Genomic DNA, 19,895 nt, shown 5'->3' with positions numbered 1-19,895 from the left:
TACAGATCTCTACTTATAATATCAGTTTCACTGAGATTTTATAGTTTATAAAGAAGCTGTTACTCAATGACTAATCTATCTCTATAAAAATCATCTCAGTTATCAGAACATTGTAATTAATAAAGAAACTTGAAATCAGTTATCTAAAAATAAAGATGTCTCTGTTCAGATTTCTTTTCATAAGCTTAATAAACAAGAATTGACAGTTATTGAGAATGAGAATTATTTAAATCTTAATAACTTAAATATCTCATCTAAATACTCTGATATTTCAGATCTTTTAATCTCACAGTCTGAAGTTAAGTAACTCTGTTATGAACTTAAAATATTACAGTGAGAATAGATTGATTATCTCACTCTGTCTTCAGTCTGTAATACATTACTTAGTGAGTTTAATAACACTCACTCACTCTTTTCTTAAATCTTTTCAATACTTTTTTCATAAGATAAAGCTGAATTTATTCTCTCTAGATAAAGAATAATTAGTCTTACAGATTATACACAGTTTCTTCTTAAATATTATAACAGTTATTTTATCTGTTATAGTTATTTTTAATATATTCTTTTCAATTCTTCATTCTGTAAATAGATTAATAATCAGAACTGCTTTTTCTATAATTAAACTGACTCTCTTATTAAGAATCTCACTTTAGAGAAGCTGCAGACTGCTTTTACTACTGATACTTTATAATCTACTATAATTTTAAATTCACTTATATAATTTATAGAGAGTCTTCATGAAACTCATTCTTTTTAAGATGTAAAATGTCATCAGCTATAAGTCTATATTTAAAATATTAAATCTCTGCATCTATTTCTTACTCTCTCAGCTGCAGATTATTACTGAGATAATCTAATATATTACTTCTCTGACTATATTATTTGAAAGTACAGCACTGATCTTGAGAGATTGAAGTTTATAAGAGATAGTATTTATAACTATCTTACTATAGTCACATATTACTTTCATCTATAACTTATAATCTTCAAGGAAAAGATTCTAGATCTGAAATTCAAAATTCTAGATCACTAAACTTATTATAAGTGATAAGACTGTGAATCAGTACACTTACATAGTGTATTTTAGTGTAAGAATGCACTGAATTCTGAACTTGATATGAATAAAGACTCTTATCAAGCCTTTGCTGACTACTGAGATCTCATTATTACAGCTGAGAATTCTGAGCCTAATTATACTCAGTCTGAAGATATATAGTCACTTCTTTTTCTTAGCTATTCTGATCAGATAAATATTATTGAATATTTATCTACAGTTCTCAACTGTGTTCAATGTTATCACTGTAGTGAAAAGTACTGTATTTATAAATACTGAGTTACTGATAATCTATGTTACTGATTTCACTTTCTGCATGAATACTGAACTGACTGTGCTATTCTTAAATCTTTGAGTAGTAGATATTATCAGCTGTACTCTTATTATAACAACTCAATTCTTAATAACTATAATAGATTAATTATAGTTAGCTGACTAGTAAATACTGATATTATTTTCTACACTAATAGTTATACTGTTCTTGATTATCTGTCTAAGTACATTATCAAGGCTGAAACAGACACAGAATTCTATCATCAGATTGTTTAATGAGTGATTTCAAGAGTTAGTTCAAGTCACTCACTACTCTCTATAATTGTTAAACTTATGAATCAGCTCATTGATGAGTGTAATTAATCTGCTTAGAAGATTTATCATCTTCTTTTAAATCTTTCTTTATAAATGAGTTCTTACAAGTCAATTACAGTTAATTATCAGTCTGAATCTCAATATTATTATAGCTATATTCTTGAATCTGATGAATTATAATATGATTTATTCTTTTTAAAAAAATATAAGCAGCAGTTAACTGAATTTGAAGATCTTTCATTTCTTGAATTTCTTTGAATCTTTTCTCACAGTTATTAAATTTGTGATTCAAAGGTTGCTTAAGCCAGCGTACAATTACAGGCGTACGCCGGCTTCTTATATATTGTACACTAAATTAATTAGCGGCTGCTATGACCTCTTTACACTCATAAGCAAGTTTGAAAGTGACTGTGTTATTATCTGACAGTCATATGTTCTTCTAAATCACATTCTTCCTCATCAGATTTGATCATGCCTATATAACCATGTCATACACTCTAACTTCATGCAGATTAGCTTGCTACTAGCATTTCACAATTGTGTGATCTATTTCTGATTCAGCTAGTATTCTGTATACACTCTCACAAAGAAACTTTCACTATAATACATCACTTATTCACTAACTTTTCTCATTCTTCAATTATCTTCTTCATTATTATCATTATTAAATATTATTATCATTCAAGATTTCTATCTCTTCTTCTGTTCAACTCTTTCTATCTGTTTATCTATCACATTATACACATTTCTGGCAATGGCCTCTCATTCTCATAATAAGTGTTCTTGTAGTGCTTATACTGAGCAGTTCATTAGCAGTAAGTGTAACATGTTGTGAAATGTGGCCAGGACTTGTTTATCTTCTAACAATTGTCAGAACATACTGTCATGAATAATATATCTTCTTCATCTTCTTATATACTTCTGACTCTCTTTTCTTTAGTAGTATCTGATTATGTTTTTCTGATCATGTTATATAGTTGCAGATGCTGATGTTTTAATTTATATAGAATCTTCACATGTTAACAGATTTATATCTGTCAATGATTGTGATTCCAATATTAAATCATTGATTGAGAACTTGAAGAATGTGATAATGAAGAAATTGTTCATGTCATATGTGATCAGATCTTCTATATTCTCTCTTACTCTCTCTATTTCTTTCTCTGCTACTCTCTCTCAATCTTCTACATCTGTTTCTGTGTCTGACTCTCTCACTTCTGCTACCTCTGTTCCTGTGACTCTCACTTCTGTCACTTCTGATTTTACTGTCTCTGCTTTTGTTATCAGCTCTCCCTGTTTCAAGAAGATATTATATAGACTTAATGAATCATATTTTTCAGTGTATATGCTTTCACTCTTCTTACTGACTTTCAGAATAATTTATTATATAAAGACTGTGTATGACATGACTATCTGAAGCTCAGTCACAGATGTCAATTATTACATTCATTTTAAATATTTATAATAAGATAATTATTTATTCATATCAGAGAATCATCTCTCTTCTTAACAGTATTAAGATTATAAGTTTTTTTCTTTTTCATCTTTTCTTTCTAACACTGATTTTTCTGTTCTTAGAGAAAATTGTTATGAGTTTTACTGTGCATGAAGTCATGATATTCACAGACATTAAGAAGCTTTTTACAACTGTAAAGTTCAATATCACAGAAATATTCACTCTGATGAATTTCTTCAGAATAATAGATCTGTATCAGTCTATTCTCTAACATCTGTCATTTAACTTTATAATGCAGATAAAAGATATCTGTGTTTTCAGAAACAGAAACATGAATGTTGTACTCTTTTACACTCACAGATATGAGACTCATACATCTTGTCTGAGATATTATTATGAGAATGAGCTGTTCATACACTGCATTCTGCTTTCTGTATTTCTCTGTGTCTCTCTCTCTCTTTCTGAGAAGTCTCATGCATGTTGTAATTATACATACAATTCTAAGATCAGCAGGTATTCATTCAGTAATTATTATCTCTGCTTTTACAATTTTCATACACTAATAATAATTCTTAGTTGCTTCAGCATCAGAGATTATTCTAATTAAAGATGATAATGCTGCTGAGACTACTCTCTTTCATTCTCAAGCTTCTCTTATCACTTTCTCTCTCTTCTCTGTGAGAAAGATTATACATACACTGAGTTGTAAGTATTCAGCTCTGAGTGACTCTCACTGTCATTTATTCAGTTCTGTGTCTTCTCTTTCTTCTGTTTCTTTCATCTTCATTCTCTCTGCTCTGGTTTCTGATTCTGCAGATTCTGTGCTCTTCTTCAATTTCTCTACATGTACACATGTGCATTTCTATATTGGCATTTCAGTCAATCTTGTGATAAATGACATTAATGTTGTATACAGAGTAGTAGAGGAATTAGAGATATATACAGCATTATTGTAAGAGCAGCTTGCAGCTCTTAAATCTCTTACAGATCTTGAGTTTTGAGATTTCCTTTGTTTTTGATGTTTTTCAGATGATATGACATTGGAAATAGATTAAACATGTGGCATATGAAAATAAATGAGATGTGTATGATAATATTTGTCTTTTACAGCTAACTCTTACAGTTGATGATCAATTCATTATCTCTTTTCTTTTCTTATGCTTTTTCTTTATCTGCTAGTCACTACTCTTATGTGATCTCTATATAATACAGTATTCAGTGACTAGGTTCAGCAGCTTTCATCTTTTGTAATTCTGTCTTATACATTATACTGTCTCTCTTCACTCACTCAGATCACTACAGTGAACAGCTCATTAAAACTAATCTTATCTGATCTCTGAGTATTCTCAGAGATTGAGATAACTTAGTCTCATATATCTGTGAATGTTTCAGATAGTTCATTCTCTGTGATCTTCATGATTGAACTGATGTAAATAGTTGAATTCAACTCTGAATTTCTTTTTCTTCTGCAATCTGACTCATGTACAAGTCTGTCACTTTAAGACTGCTCTTTATCATATTGCATCTACTGTCTGTGATATGTTATTGTATGATCAGCTACAGTCTTATCACTTATTAAAGTATAATATTTATCTGATTTCTTCATTACTTTTCATTCTTTTCTTATAATCATGAAAAGATCAGAATAAGTGAGATCATCTGATTCATAAGTATCTATGATTTCTCTTACTTCATGAGACTTTTCAATTATAAGTCTCTTCTTTTTCAATACTGATAATAGTGCTGTGAATAATCATAATTCACTCAGGTCTTATATCTTTGCTTTCACAAGTTATGAATCATTGATTAAGTTGTATAAGATCTGTTCCTCTGATTCTTTCAATGTGTATATTCTCAGAGAATGTGATTTAAGTATTTTATATAATTCAAATTATCTAGATTGAAACTTCTCAGAACTCTTATTATGTATAAGAACTCACATTCTTATCTTGAGACCTGATTTCTTAACTAGTGAGTCTCATATTCTTTTTAATTGAATTGCTTAATTCAGAAGTAACTTGTTAGCTTTTACATGTGTGTGACTGATCTCTTTCAATCTTGATTTCATGTTCATGACTGTTGCATCTGCAACTGCTACTACTGTGTCTGTAACTGCTGTTTCTGCTGTGTCTGCAACTGCTGTTTCTGCTGTATCTGTAACTGCTGTTTCCTCTCTCATCTTTTCTGAAGCATTCTCTGGGATGCGCGGATGCAATTCATACAACAGGTAGAATAATGAACACTTAGAGACTGCATGCTGTCAAATTCATGTAATTAATAGTGCCTGTCTGAGATATTCATCTCATAGTTTTGTAGACTTGCTCACTAGATATTTTATCAGCATGTTACTCAAGATTTCATTCAAGCATTTCATCTTTTCATTTGTCTGTGAATGATATAGTGTTGTTCTATAATATCTTATCTGTAACTGACTCATGAAATGCCTCACTGCTTCTTCTATGAGATTTACACTGTTATTAGTTAGAATCTCACATGACATTTCATAGTTGACATAGATCTCATTATATAGTAACTTTGTCATTATCTTCTCTATCATCTCTGAAACTGCTTTTATAACTGGCCAGTCAGTAGCATAATCTATAGCAGTGATTATTCATCAATTTTCATTTGATGTCTGTGATAATATGTCTATGAGGTTCATCTCTCATCATTTAAACAGTTGTATTATACACTTTATCTGATATTGTGCTTTTTTATATTCTAATCCTTTTTTAGATTCTTTCACAATCTGATAATTCAGGCACTCATGAGTGTATATCTGAATGTTCTCAGTCATACTTGGTCAGTATACTCTTGATTCAAGTATACTCATGAGTTCAGAGCTTTCTAAGTGATCAAATTTCTTGTACATGTAAGCTATCAAGTTACATCTAAATAAAGATTCTAGATAGAGAGCTTCTGCATATTCTAGATTATGATAAAGCATAACATCATTTTTCAATTTCCTCAGCTTGAAGTTCAGAAGCATCTCTTCTACTACTTTTATAAAATGCTTATTATTCAATATCTTATCATTCTTTAAGTGAGAGATTATAGTGTTCACTTATTCTGATTTCTTGCATCTTCTTAGCATGTTTAACACAAATATCTCTTATATCTGGTTCACAGAACTCTCATTCATGAAGTTAGATCTGTGACTGATTGCATCAGATATCACAGTGTCTGATTTCTTTCAGTATTTAATATGAAGATTATATACTTAAAACTCTGAGATTTAACATGCTAAGCATTTGAAAGGTTTTATTATTAATTATAGATAGATGAGACTTTCATGATCTGTGATCATCATTATTATATGCCTGTTATTGATATATCTATCTCATAACACCAGTATATGCTTGATTGCTAGCAATTTCTTTTCATGCACTGAATAATTGAGCTCAGTGTCTGATAGTTTCCTACTATTATATATTATCAGATGCAGCTTGCTGTTCTTATTCATCTGTAAAAGAGTGTCTCTGATAGCTCATTTGAATGCATCTATCTTGATGTAGAAAGGTTTATTACAATCTGATTAAATAAGCACTGAGAATGTTATTATATATTCTCTCAGTGTGAGAAAAGTCTCTTCATATACAGTATTTCAGATAATTGAATGAAACTTCTTCTTTTACAGATTTGCATCTGTTTCTCTTAAGAGATCTGAGAGTGATATAGATATTTGTGTGAAATTCTTGATGAATCTGTGATAATATAAGACTAACTTAAGAAACTATTGTATATAATGTATATTTCTCAGCTGCAGCTAATTTACTATAACATTCAATTTCTTCAGAATGAGATGTATACAGTTATCACTCACTATATATTCTACAAACTTCAACTCTTTCATTTCAAACACACACTTTGTTGATTTAATGTAGAGCTTATACTCTGTCAGAGTTATAAGCACTTCATTAAAATGCTTCAGATATTTGTTGTATGAGTTTGAAAAGACTAGAATGTCATTGAGATATATAAGACATGAGATTTCATTCTGTTTATAAAGAATTGTATTTATCATTATTTAAAAGATAATGAATGTATTTATCAGACTGAATGATATTATCAGGAATTTGAACTTCTCTTATTGTATATTAAACACAGTTCACAGAACTGATAGTTTATCTACATAAATCTGTCAGTATTCTGAGAGAAGATCAATCTTTAATAGATATCAGGTGTTTTCAACTGTATTCAACTGTTATTGAATCTATGACAGTGAATATTCATTCTTAATTGTAAGCTTATTGAGTGCTTAATAATCAATATACATTTATCACTTCTCACTCATCTTTTTCATGAATAGAACTGAAAAGCCTCATACACTTGATAAGAATTGTATGAGATTATATTCTAGAAGATCAGTGATCTGACACTTCTGTTCTTTAAGATGCATTTGTGACAGAGAGTATACATTCTGATTGACTGGTTTTGCATTCTCTATGTCAATCTCATGTATAAATCCTCATTTCAGTAACAATTCTGATAAAAGATCTGTTCAGAAGATCTTTTCATACTTCTTCAGAAGCTTCTTTATACACTTATTCTCTCATATATCTTTTATCTTGATTTTCTTTACTTCTGAATCCTGTATGATATACAGAATGCTTTTGAATGAGGTCTTGTGAATTGTTCTCTTTACTTGTTAATATATAAGCAGATTTAATTCTTCTATATCAGAGATATGAAATGTCCTTCTCATATCAGTTGATAGAATTGTATGAACTGTTTTCTTTCTATCAGTCAACTATATATGATATGTATGTCATTGAATCTGCAGATTGAACCTTTAAAATCAATCAAGTCTGAGAATAAGATTGTATTTCACATTCTGCAGCTCTTACACTCAAATATAGCAAGATTATTCTCTGAAGTGCAAGGAAACTCTTACTCTTGCAGATGATATCAAATATTAATTATCAGATAATCTTATGTATTGAGAATTCTTCACTCAGTGAACTTCTTTCAATCTTCAGATCATATAATTATCAATATATTATATAGAAGCTTCTGTGTCTGCTAACACTTTTACAGCTATCTCTTGATTCTTATTCAAGTATCTCTTATACATTAACATTTCAGATCTTAAGATATTGAGATAAGTGTTCACTTCATCATTCTCATCTGTATCTTATTTAAGAGTCTGCTTCTTCTTTATATTCACAGAATTCAGAGAGTTATCTAACACAGACATCTCTTTCACTTTAAAGACTTTTCATAGAATATCAGTGAGTGTCTTTGAGCTCACTGATTCTGCTAATTTTTTGACTCTCTTGCTTCTCTTAACTGTGCATGCTGAGTGCAATCTTTTATATCATGATTTTGATATCTGCAGTTGAAGCAAGCTCAATACTTGTAATATCAAGGTTTTCACTCAGAGAATCTCTTTTTCAGAGAATTCAGTGCTTTAGTGATAATATTCAGATCTAGATTTATCACATCTAAGTGTATAACTTATGTCATAGAAGTCTGATTACTCATTCTCTGCTGAGATATACTTAATTACAGTATTTTCTATTGCAATTGACTCACTTATTTCTGTATAATGAGAATATTATATACTTTCTTCACTGTGTCTGACTGTGAGATTAAGCATTTTCATTTCACTCTTAACTCAGATGTAAGATCATGAATGAAGATCTGTAAACAGAAAGATGTTAAAAGCTCTTCATTTAATATAAGATAGTATAAGCTGAAGTGTGTGAAGTATAATATAAGATTATTCACTTATCTACACTTAGTAAAGTGTTTATAATACTTGTCTCATATGTTTACTTTCTCAAAGTTGTGCAAGATTCATTTGAAAAACTTATTTCATATTTATAAGAATGAATATTGCTTCAGATCTGTGAGATTCATCTTTTTATCAGTTATTTATAATGACTTTGCTTTTCTGTGTAGAAATGTGACAGATCTTAAGACTTGTTAAAATTTTATTAACTGTCTGTCTGTGAGTACATATTTAATTCAATAATATAATCATATCTGACTTAGTCAGCTGATTGCAGCATCATTTTTTCAGTCATTATTAAAGCTTAATAACTTCAGCAGATCTCTCAGCTTGATGTATTTTATACTTGAATTCTCATTCTATGCAGTGATCTCTGATAATGTGTATACTTCTGAAGAGATTATGAATAATCATGATAAGATCTTCAGATTTAGTGTAGTTATCTATCTATATAAACATTCAATCTCTCACTGCAGGTCTAATATCTGATTTTCTCTATTCTTATTAATGATGATGATTGCATCAGCAAAGCTCTTCATAGTGAATGCTTGATTCACAGTAAATGTCAATTATTGTTTGACTTCTGTCTCAGCCTGTCACTGCATATACAAGGCCTCAATCTCATTTAGAATTCTTATACATATATGAAGTTTTGATTCTGATTCAGCAGTTTCAGCTGCTTTTCTTACTGCTTTAAGTAAACTCTCTGAGAGGTTCTGTATATCTTTCAGTTCAGATAGCAGAGAAGGGTGTTATTTGTATCAGCTAGAAAAGATATTCATTTCAGTGATTTCTCATTAATTGTACAATATCTATTGTTATATTGCTGTATTATTATATCACTATATTATTATATAATTTCTGTTATCATTATATGACTCCGGTGATAGCCACTCTCTCTTTTATCTCTTTGAGTGAAGAGCAGTCTTCTTTGAATCTGGTTCACTGCTCTCATTTCTTTTTCTCACATCTCATCTATTCATATACATGGTATTCATCTGAGCATGAAGTTTTCTTTCAATAAGTAAAGCAGTATTAATCAGATGCTCTTTCACTCACTGCTCTTTATATGCTATCTTTTGAGACATTCTAGAATCACACTGACATGATAACTATGAATTGCTTTGTAAATAGAATTATCACACTCTGAAGAAGCCTGCACTTCTCACTGGTTTTTAAACATGCTATCAGATGTGATTCAAAGATTGCTTAAGTCAGTATATGATTACAGATGTACACTGACTTCTTATATATTATATGCTAAATTAATTAGCGGCTGCTATGACCTCTTTACACTTGTAAGCAAGTTCAGAAGCAGCCGTGTTATTATTCAACAATTGTATATTCTTCTGAATCATAAATTAAGAGACATTTCTGTGTAAAACTCTGAGTATTAATTTACTTTTCTATTTATCAGTTTGAAACTGATTCAGAGAACTATACTTATATCAAACTTCTTCTTTATCACTCTTTTCATCAAATTAAAGATCTCAAGATTGTTAATCTTCTCACTTCTTGATTCTCTTTTACAGAGATCTTTAATTATTACTGTCTTTCTTATAATTACTCAGTTAATGTTTATAATGAAGACATACTGAAATCAGAATCTGAGTTTAAAGATGATTAGAATAATGAAGAGAAGCTTGATCTCTCTTAAGTATTACTCATCTATTAAAACTCACAGTATAATAATAATGATCTTATTAACATCTGAAACTGTGAACAGCTTGATCATTGATTCTTAGATTTTAACTATGATTGAAGCTTCTATATTGATACTTATATCAATCTTAACACAGAATTTTAAAATAATATAAAGACTGACTTCTCTGCAGACACTACTTTTTATAAATATAACTTACTCAAGACTCTAGACTCTGATCAATATCTTCTTTATAACACTATTCTCTATTATTATACTGAGATTTTTAATAGCAGGTCTCTGAATCCTTTACTAATTAATTTAGATAATGAAGATAATACTGATAAAACTTATCTGATTATGATTTTGTCTATAACTCTTCAAAATCTTGCAGAGACTCAAGATCTCTTAATCTTAATTATTCAAGCTGTATCAACTGATGTAGCTACTCACTTTATTAATACTCAAATCTTGTATATGTTATTTCAGCTTCTTATATACAAGAATATACTATATGAACTGCTCAATTCTTAAAATCTTCAATCTTTGCAGACTCTTTTTAAGAATGTTCACTATCTATTAATTGATGAAAAGTCAATGATTGATTTATAGCAACTTTTATAAATTAATCAGATCTATTGTTATATATTCTCTTATAAGAATACTTATTTTAATAGTCTCAGTGTCATTCTCAGTGAAGATTTCTATCAACTCTTATCTATTTTTCAAACTCTGTTCTATCATAACAGATGTATTAATTATAAAGAAGATATTCAGAGTTATTAAATCTACTTAACTTTTAGTAAAATTATTCAACTTACTGTAATTTAATAATAAGTGAGTGAAGATGTCATCAGCTGTCAGTTTTATAAGATCTTAAAAAATCTTCATCTTAATCAGTTAACTCTGAATAATTAAGAGTTTCTTTCAAAGTATGTACAGACTCTTATTTCTTATAAAGCTCTGATCTTTGAGAATGCAATTCATATTTATATAAAGAAGTACTATATTTATATCTATAATAATAATACTATTTAAAGCTGTAAACAATCTGTTATTAATATTCAGATTATAAATATTGATATAGATACTTTTCAGTTAGATTCTGTAACATGGCAGAACCGAAGTAGTGACTAGTCAGTAGCATTATGTAAGAGTAGTTGTTTAAGAAGCTGTATAAGTGAGCTTGACTATCTTGCTTGAATAGCAAGCTTGTAGGCTACAGAGTTATTGCAAGAATATCACAGATATGATACTTAGTATACTAAGAAGATTGTATGAGATATGCAGTAACTCTTGTATATCTTTCAGTAGAAGAAAAACAAATCACTGACTTCTTTGATGAGAAGTCAGCATCTAGCTATTCTATATAGATAATGAGTGAATACTCTTCTCTCATTTCATAAGTGAGAATAGTCAGAGTGATATCTCAGCAGCATCTCATTATTAAGAAAGAGTAATCTGCTGATCTTGTATAGAAGTGAGATTCTTATATTTATCAATCAGATCTTTCTATGATATATCTGAATGATATTATAGAGTGATTGAAAACTGGTTCAGATGAAATGAAATTATTCACATGAAAGTGATAAGCTGTGTGAAATTATAACAGAGTCTTGACACAGCTGAGAGTATGATAATACTCTTCTCTTTAAGAGTATAGTTTCTATATTCTCAAGATTACTGAATTAGAAATTATCTTTATTATATAGTAATAGTTATCAATCAATTAACAGTATATATACTGTGTGTGATACAAAGAAATAGATGAGTTTTTCTGCTGACTGTGTAGATCTTTCTTTTCTCATCTTTATTCAAATTAAATATGTGATAAGTGAGTTTCTTATATATTGATTTGAAATGTGAAAAATATAATTAATAAGTGACTTACAGATCTTTCAATATATTCTGTTCTATATATGAAATTTCCTGTAAAAGTGATGTGTTTTAGAGATAAAGTTAACAGTAGTAGTAGAATTTTTTTAAAAAGATTCTCTTCTCTTATAACACATTTTTCTTCTCTCTCTCTCATCTGTAATAGTGAGTGCATGAGAGTATCATTCTTAGAGAATAGTAGAGAGCTTATTCTGATGTTTTCTAGTGAGTAAACATCTTCATGATGTGATGATGACCTCTGTGACTGCTAAGAAAGCCAGGTTGAAGGTGAAGATGATGATGTTAATAAGTCACAGAAGCACTGCTTTCATTATCACATCTTCTTCTTCTGCTTCTTTTACAGCTGTGATGATAGTTGCTATGCCTTGCAGTGAGATGTCATCTCTTCTGCTGATTAGTTTGTTCATGTTCAGTCTGTTCTCTGCTCTCTCTGTCACTGTTGTGACACTGCCCTCTCTCTCAGTCAATACAGTAGTGTATAACCCTGTGTGATCATTCAGAGAGAAACTCAGAGAGAGCTTGATTCTGGGAACAGTGACTCTGAGAAGCTTAATTCATAGTTTCTCTTCTGCAGCTCACCTGAGCCCTGCTCAGAATACTACTGAGTTGAGTTCACAGAGTCTCTCAGTTTCTTTGTCTTCTCTCTGTGAGAAGGCTCTGATGCAGTCTCTGACTGACATTACTACTTATCTACACTATGTTAAGCAGCTGAAGAAAGAGAGGATTTTATACATCTATCTCTTCTCTCACTTCTATTATTTCTGTTATATCTGTAACAATGACTTCTATCTCTCTATAAGTATTATTTCACAGAAAGATGTTGTATCAGCTCTGACAAGAAGTCTAGATACTCAAGCAGTACAGAGTAAGAGTCTTAGAGCTTTAAGTATTGATGAATTCTGTCAAGACTGAGAAGATCCTCCTTGCTTATCTGTAAAAAGAGATGAAAGTGTGAATCTCTGAGATGAAAAAACACCTCAGAATAACTAGTCTTAAGAAGAGATCAGCTGATACTGTCTTTGAAAGTATTATAAAGATTAATTACTGATTGAAGAGAATCTCACTTCAGTTGAAGTAGATGACTGAGATGCTTTATAAGTTAATAAGTTGATACTTTCAGCATCTCTTATACTCTTCTATAGTATACTTCTCTGCAGTGCTGCAGTGCTAACTTCTCAGCAGATAAAGATACTAATACTGAAGACTTCAATGATGAAGAATGAGTTTGATAAGAATATAGTTATTAATGAGTAAGCTCTGATCTCTTTTTTTACTTTTTCAGCAGGCTGTGACCTTATTAGAATAGCAGTGATCTGTGAGTTAATAATATTAATCTTTTTATTAATTTTAAATATCTCTTTTCTTTTAACTGCTTCAGAAATGTTACACTTGTATAGTCTCATTAAACTTCTAAAAACTCTTTGAGAGAAAATAGAAGAAGAGTGCTATAGAGTCTATAAAACATCAGCTCATCACTATAAGATTATCTCTAAAAAATTCTTTAAGAAAAATAAGAAGTCTTAAGCAGTATTTCTTATTCAATGTCTCTGATGTATAACAGAGCAGTCTCTACTAGCTGTCTTATAGCTTGTAATCTCTTTCTCAGCATTTTTCAAATACTTAAGTGATTTTCATGAATTCTCTGATAATGAATATTCTTCTTATTTAACAAGATATTGAAGCTTGCTGTAATATATTTACTTATTCAATATTTTCTTTATAAGATATTCAGTATCACTCTTGATCTCAATATTATTTAACTGAGACAGCTTCATCTCAGAGTGTTGCTTATAGAGCTTTAAATAGAAAATGTGAAAAACAGAATGAATTGATTTTAATTCTATGAGTAATTTCAACTCATATATCTGCTTACTCATCACTCTTATTACTGAGAAAGATTCTAGTTATTACTTACTGAGCTTCTTATACAGTCTTATTATCTTGATATTCTTTGCTGAAAGTAGCACTTAATTCTCTATCAAGAACTTTATTGAAAGATGTTTTTAATTATAGTATTTTATCTACTACTTCTGAGTATGATAAATGCTTTTCACTGTCTTCTTATAAATTTTATTCAAAAGTTCTAATCTCACTTTTACTTCTGATACTGAGAGATACTCTATTCTCTGTATCTATTCAATATTCTGACTATCTATTTCTTTCTTTAAAATATCATCTGTGATATCACTGAGTAATGAAGAATTATATTTATAATAAGTATAGAAAGAAGATATCTTTAAGATTGCATTCTTTGTATTATTATATATGAATTCAGTGATTAAAAGATGTTTAAGTTAATCATTCTAATAATATAAATAGAATATTTGAAGATGCTGTTCTAGTGTTTGATTCTGATGTTCAGTCTGATCATTAATCTGCAGATGAAATGCAGTACTAAGAAGACATCTTATTATAAAGTGATAGTAAAAAGCCAATCAGTATTTGCTAATGAAGAGGGATTCTCAATCTGTTATCAATGATTTTGAAGCACTATGATTATGAATGATAGTATTTAAAAACAGGTCAGTTAATTCAGAGGCTTTAATCTTTTTATAAGTAGAAATATATCTGATTATCTTTATAAAGTGATTAACAATGATTAAAATCAAGTCATATTCTTTAACTCTTGTTAACTTCAGCAGATCAACTATGAAATTCATTGATAGATTCTGTCATAAGCTCTTTGAAACAGGCAGTAATATCAACTCACTGTATTACTTATACTGCAGAATCTTTATTCTTTGACAGATATTATAAGTCTTAATATACTCTTTAACATCTGTTCAGAGCTTGTCTCAAGTATATTTATATTTTAGAAGCTTCTCAGTCTTCTCTAATCTGAAGTATCTCACATGGAAATTATTATGATGAATTCTCAATAACTTCTGACACACTGCTCTGCTATGAGAGATGAAGACTGAATCATTCAGCAGTAGAAGTTTATATTCTTCTAGTTATCAGTGACTTGATTTCTTAGCAGCACTGCCCTGCTCAGAATCTGTCTCTTTCAAGTTTAAACTGAATTCTTTCTTCTTCAAGTTTTGAATTTAAGCTGCAGTAGAGATGTTTCTCTTCTATAACTTATTAATAAATTTCAAAAGTAGTCAGATTGAAAGATTATAGACTGTTTTATTCTTTACTAATTCAATAATTGTAAGATATAACATGAGAAGCTTATAATCTTCAGTATCAGTTCTCTGTGAGAATCTGAGTTCTCTTTCATCTTCTATACTGAGTTATGCAGCTGTCTCTTCAGTGCTGTTTCTGAGCTTTAGAGAATCTCAACTCTCTGCAGCCAGCTTCTTCTACAGTGATAGTAGAGATTCTTTTATAGAATTCTTCTTCACATCAATGATATTATAATCAGACTGCTTAAACAGTGTGTTAGTGAGATTAAGCTGATCTGAATAATATCAGATATAGAAATCATACTCTGAAAGCAGCTTCACTCATCTGACTTAACATTCTATCAAGCTCTTTGTTGTCAAGAAGTAATGCAGATTTATATAATCAGTGAGAACTTGTACTGAGTACTTACTACTCTGAAGATAATGTTATTAAATCTTAAAAAATTTAATAATTACTAATATCTTCTGATTATGAATATTATATCTTCTCTGTATAAGTGATAACTTCTTGAAGAAGAAAGTCACTGATCTTTATTTACAGTATCTTATAGACTCTGTGAAAAAGCCTTCTCTCACAGACAATTCATTATCTGTTTTCTCAGAAATAATTATTCTCTGATTCTTTCAATGTTAAAAGATCTTCAGTGTCAACTGTAAAAAGATTTCACAGATCTTATTTCTGAATATATCAGTCTCACACTGACTGAGTAAGTTGAGATTAAAGTGATTCAGTATTATGACATCTATGAAAGCTTGTTTTAATTTCACAAATATCTATACAGTGTCTTGAGTGAGAATAAATAATTCTGTTTTTCTGTCTTTTACACTTCTCTTTAACAGATCTGTAAGAGAAGCAGTAATCTGTGAATATGTATAGATGAATCATCTGTAGAAATTTATAAATTCTAGAAATATCTGCATCTTGTGATATGTCTACAGCACTGATCAGTTCTCAATGACAGAGACCTGACTTCTGTTTATTGAAATGTTATTCATCTTAATAATATAATCTAAGAAATCAATCTTCTGCATGTAGAATGAGCATTTTTTGATGTTTATATAGAGTTGATACTGTCTTAAGTGACTTAACACTTCTTGAACATGAGTATCATGTTCTTTTTCTGATTTTAAGAAGATTAAAATGTTGTTCAGATATACTATGTAGAAGACATTGATAAGGCCTCACAGTATCTCATTTATATAGGTCTGAAAGATGGCTGAAGCATTACAAAGATTAAAAGATAAAACAAGATATTCAAAATTACTGTACTTGATATGAAAAGCTGTTTTTCAAATATTGTCTTTATTAACTCTGATTCTATAATAGATATTCTGTATATTAATCTTTAAGAATATCTTTACTTCAGATAATCAATCAATCATCTTATCAATCAATAATAATGAATAGTAATTCTTAATTATTATCTTGTTAAGGTCTCTGTAGTCTATACATAGATATAGCCTACTATTCTTCTTAAGTACAAAGAGTATAGATGTCTCTGCTGAACTCTTTAATAAATATATTCAGTTCTTTAATTGCACTTCTTCAAGATATTTATACAGAATATTCAATTTCTTTACAGACAAGTTGTAAAGAGACCTGTACAGTATTATTATATCATCTTTAAGACAAATCTTATATTATATCTTAATATCAGAAAACTTTGCTGCTTCTCTTTCTGAAAAGATATTCTTAAAATCTGTAAAGAGACATTGTGTATATCTATCTTCAATGATGAATACTGCTGTTAATCTTGCAGTGAGAATGATAGCTTCTTTATCTATCTCTAAGTCTCAATCACCTGCTACACAGTATATTGACTTAATCTTTTTCTCAAGATTCTTCTGATGAAACTCTTCAGATTTCTCTATCACTGTCTTCTCATTAGTGAGATAATATTATCACATCTGAGTAACTCAGTCAATAAGAGAATTATTTTCTCTTAATTATAGAAGATCTAGAATAATGTTCTTATCTATAATATTAACTGTGTAAAGAAGCAGACTACTCTTCTTAAAGATTTCTTCTGAGTCTGTGATTACATACTTCACTTAAATTATGTTAAAATAATGATATTTTATTTCATCAGTAAATTTTATATAGTCTAACAGATCTATCTTCTTTCAACTCTTCATCAAAGAAAAGAAATAGAATATGAAGTTAATATCTATCTCAGAGTTGAGTAGATATCTCACTGATATCTTCTTATTCAGAGTATGTATTATGATTGTAATATGAACTTAAAGATATGAGAATTATTAATTCTTCATTTCTTTCTCTTTATTATCTTTCACAGATATATTTGTTAGAAGAGAAGTTAACTTTGAGAAGATATCTTCTCAGTTTCTTCTCTTCTTCAGCTTCTTACAATCACTGATATAGTATTTATCAGCTCTGCAGTTGAAACAGAGATCTTTATTAAATCTTTTTTAATATTTCTTTATAGTGAGTGAAGAATCAGAATACTTGAAATTCTTCTTTACTTTCTCTGCACTGAAGCTGTTATAATACTGTTTAGATTCTGTTATTAATTACTTAGAAGAGATCTTATTAATCTTTTTCTCAGAGAATTGACTATTTAAATAGATTCAGAAAGTCAGGTTGACAAGCTCAGTATAATTAATTAATGAACTCTGATATTATAATATTATTATTCATATCTTATAAGTCAGCTTTATAAGATAAAGCTGTGTTTTTAATTGATTTAAATTATTAATTAATTTCTCTCAATATTCTTTAAATCTTGTATTGAAATTGAAAGAATTCTTATTATTTTATTAATATAATAAGTTAAACTACTGTGCTGCTGTGAAGCTGTGATTACAGTGATTTTTGATTTAATTTAATAGAAAGTTTTTGAATTCTTCTCAAGTTATAATAGTATTGATATGCTCAAGCTCTCTCTTCTTGATAATCTAAGTAGTCACAGAGATATCTTCAAGAAGGTTGACAGTGTATATTACTTATATCTTATGAGTATTATACTGGCTCAGATTAAGGTGAAATTTCTGTTCAAGAGTATAGATAAAGCTGTGAAATTCAGACAAGATGTTTCTCTTATATCTCAGTGAATCTCTGATCTTAATCTCTCTATCTTCATAATAGATATAAGTGTGTAAAGGCTACAGTGATGACAGAGCAGTTGAAGAGCTCATATTAAAATATACAGCAGATTCAGAAATCTCAGATTTCTGCTGAGATAGAGATGTACACACTCTAGAAAATGATGTAGTGTTTCTCTCAGAGAGTGAGATTGAGTCAGTTTCAGTGTAAGTGTATGAGGTCATATCAGTCTGTTAAAGCTTAACTGATTCAAATGTATAATCAGATTGAGTAATTCAAATTGTAATATAATGAAACTAAAGTAATGACTAGTTAGTAATATTATATAAGAATAGTTGTTTAAGAAGCTGTATGAGTGAGCTTGACTATCTTGCTTGAATAACAAGCTTATAGGCTACAGAGTTATTGCAAGAATATCACAGATACAATACTTAGTATACTAAGAAGATTGTATAAGACACATAGTAACTCTTGTATATCTTTCAGTAGAAGAAAAATGAATTACTGACTTCTTTGATAAGAAGTCAGCATCTAGTTATTCTATATAGATAATGAGTGAATACTCTTCTCTCATTTCATGAGTGAGAATAGCTGAAGTGATATCTCAGCAGTGTCTCATTGTCAAGAAAGAGTAATCTGCTGATCTTATATAGAAGTGAGATTCTTATATTCATCAATTGAATCTTTCTATGATATATCTGAATGATGTCATAGAGTGGTTGGAAACCGGTTCAGACAGAATGAAATCATCCGCATGAAAGCAATGAGCCGTGTGAAACCGCAATGAGGTCTTGGCGCGGCCGGGAGCGTGATAGATTCTGATAAGACTGATAATCTTTATCAGAATCTTTCTCTCTTTATTAGCTGCTGAATCATACTTTTATAGAATATTTAAACAGACTACAGTCTTATTAACAGTACTCTTAAGATTCTTTATAATATTATGTAAAGTTCAGATGTAAAGAATCTCTGTTAAGATTCTTCATTTGTATTATTAATTAATTTTGATAAATATAACAGCTCTGCTTATTTAAAATGAGAGAATCTTAAACTTGTATCTATCTTTCACAGCTGCTATAACTTTTCTTATATTAATCAAGTCTACAGCTGCATGCAGTTCTCTATTACAGTTATATATATTATTACTATTTATAAATTTCAAGAATTATTACTTGATCAGACTGTTCTTAATATTTCTGAGACTGAATTTCAGACTGATCTCACATATGTTATAATTTCACAGATTAAAATATATCAAGATCTTCTATTTAAATAACTCTTTGATTATTTCAGATTTCATCAGTCTGATGATGAAGTAAGCAGAAGCATGCAG

The sequence above is a fragment of the Blastomyces gilchristii genome (genome assembly GCF_000003855.2).
Source record: "Blastomyces gilchristii SLH14081 genomic scaffold supercont1.12, whole genome shotgun sequence".
Taxonomy (NCBI): domain Eukaryota; kingdom Fungi; phylum Ascomycota; class Eurotiomycetes; order Onygenales; family Ajellomycetaceae; genus Blastomyces; species Blastomyces gilchristii.
This window is presented reverse-complemented; position numbering follows the sequence as displayed.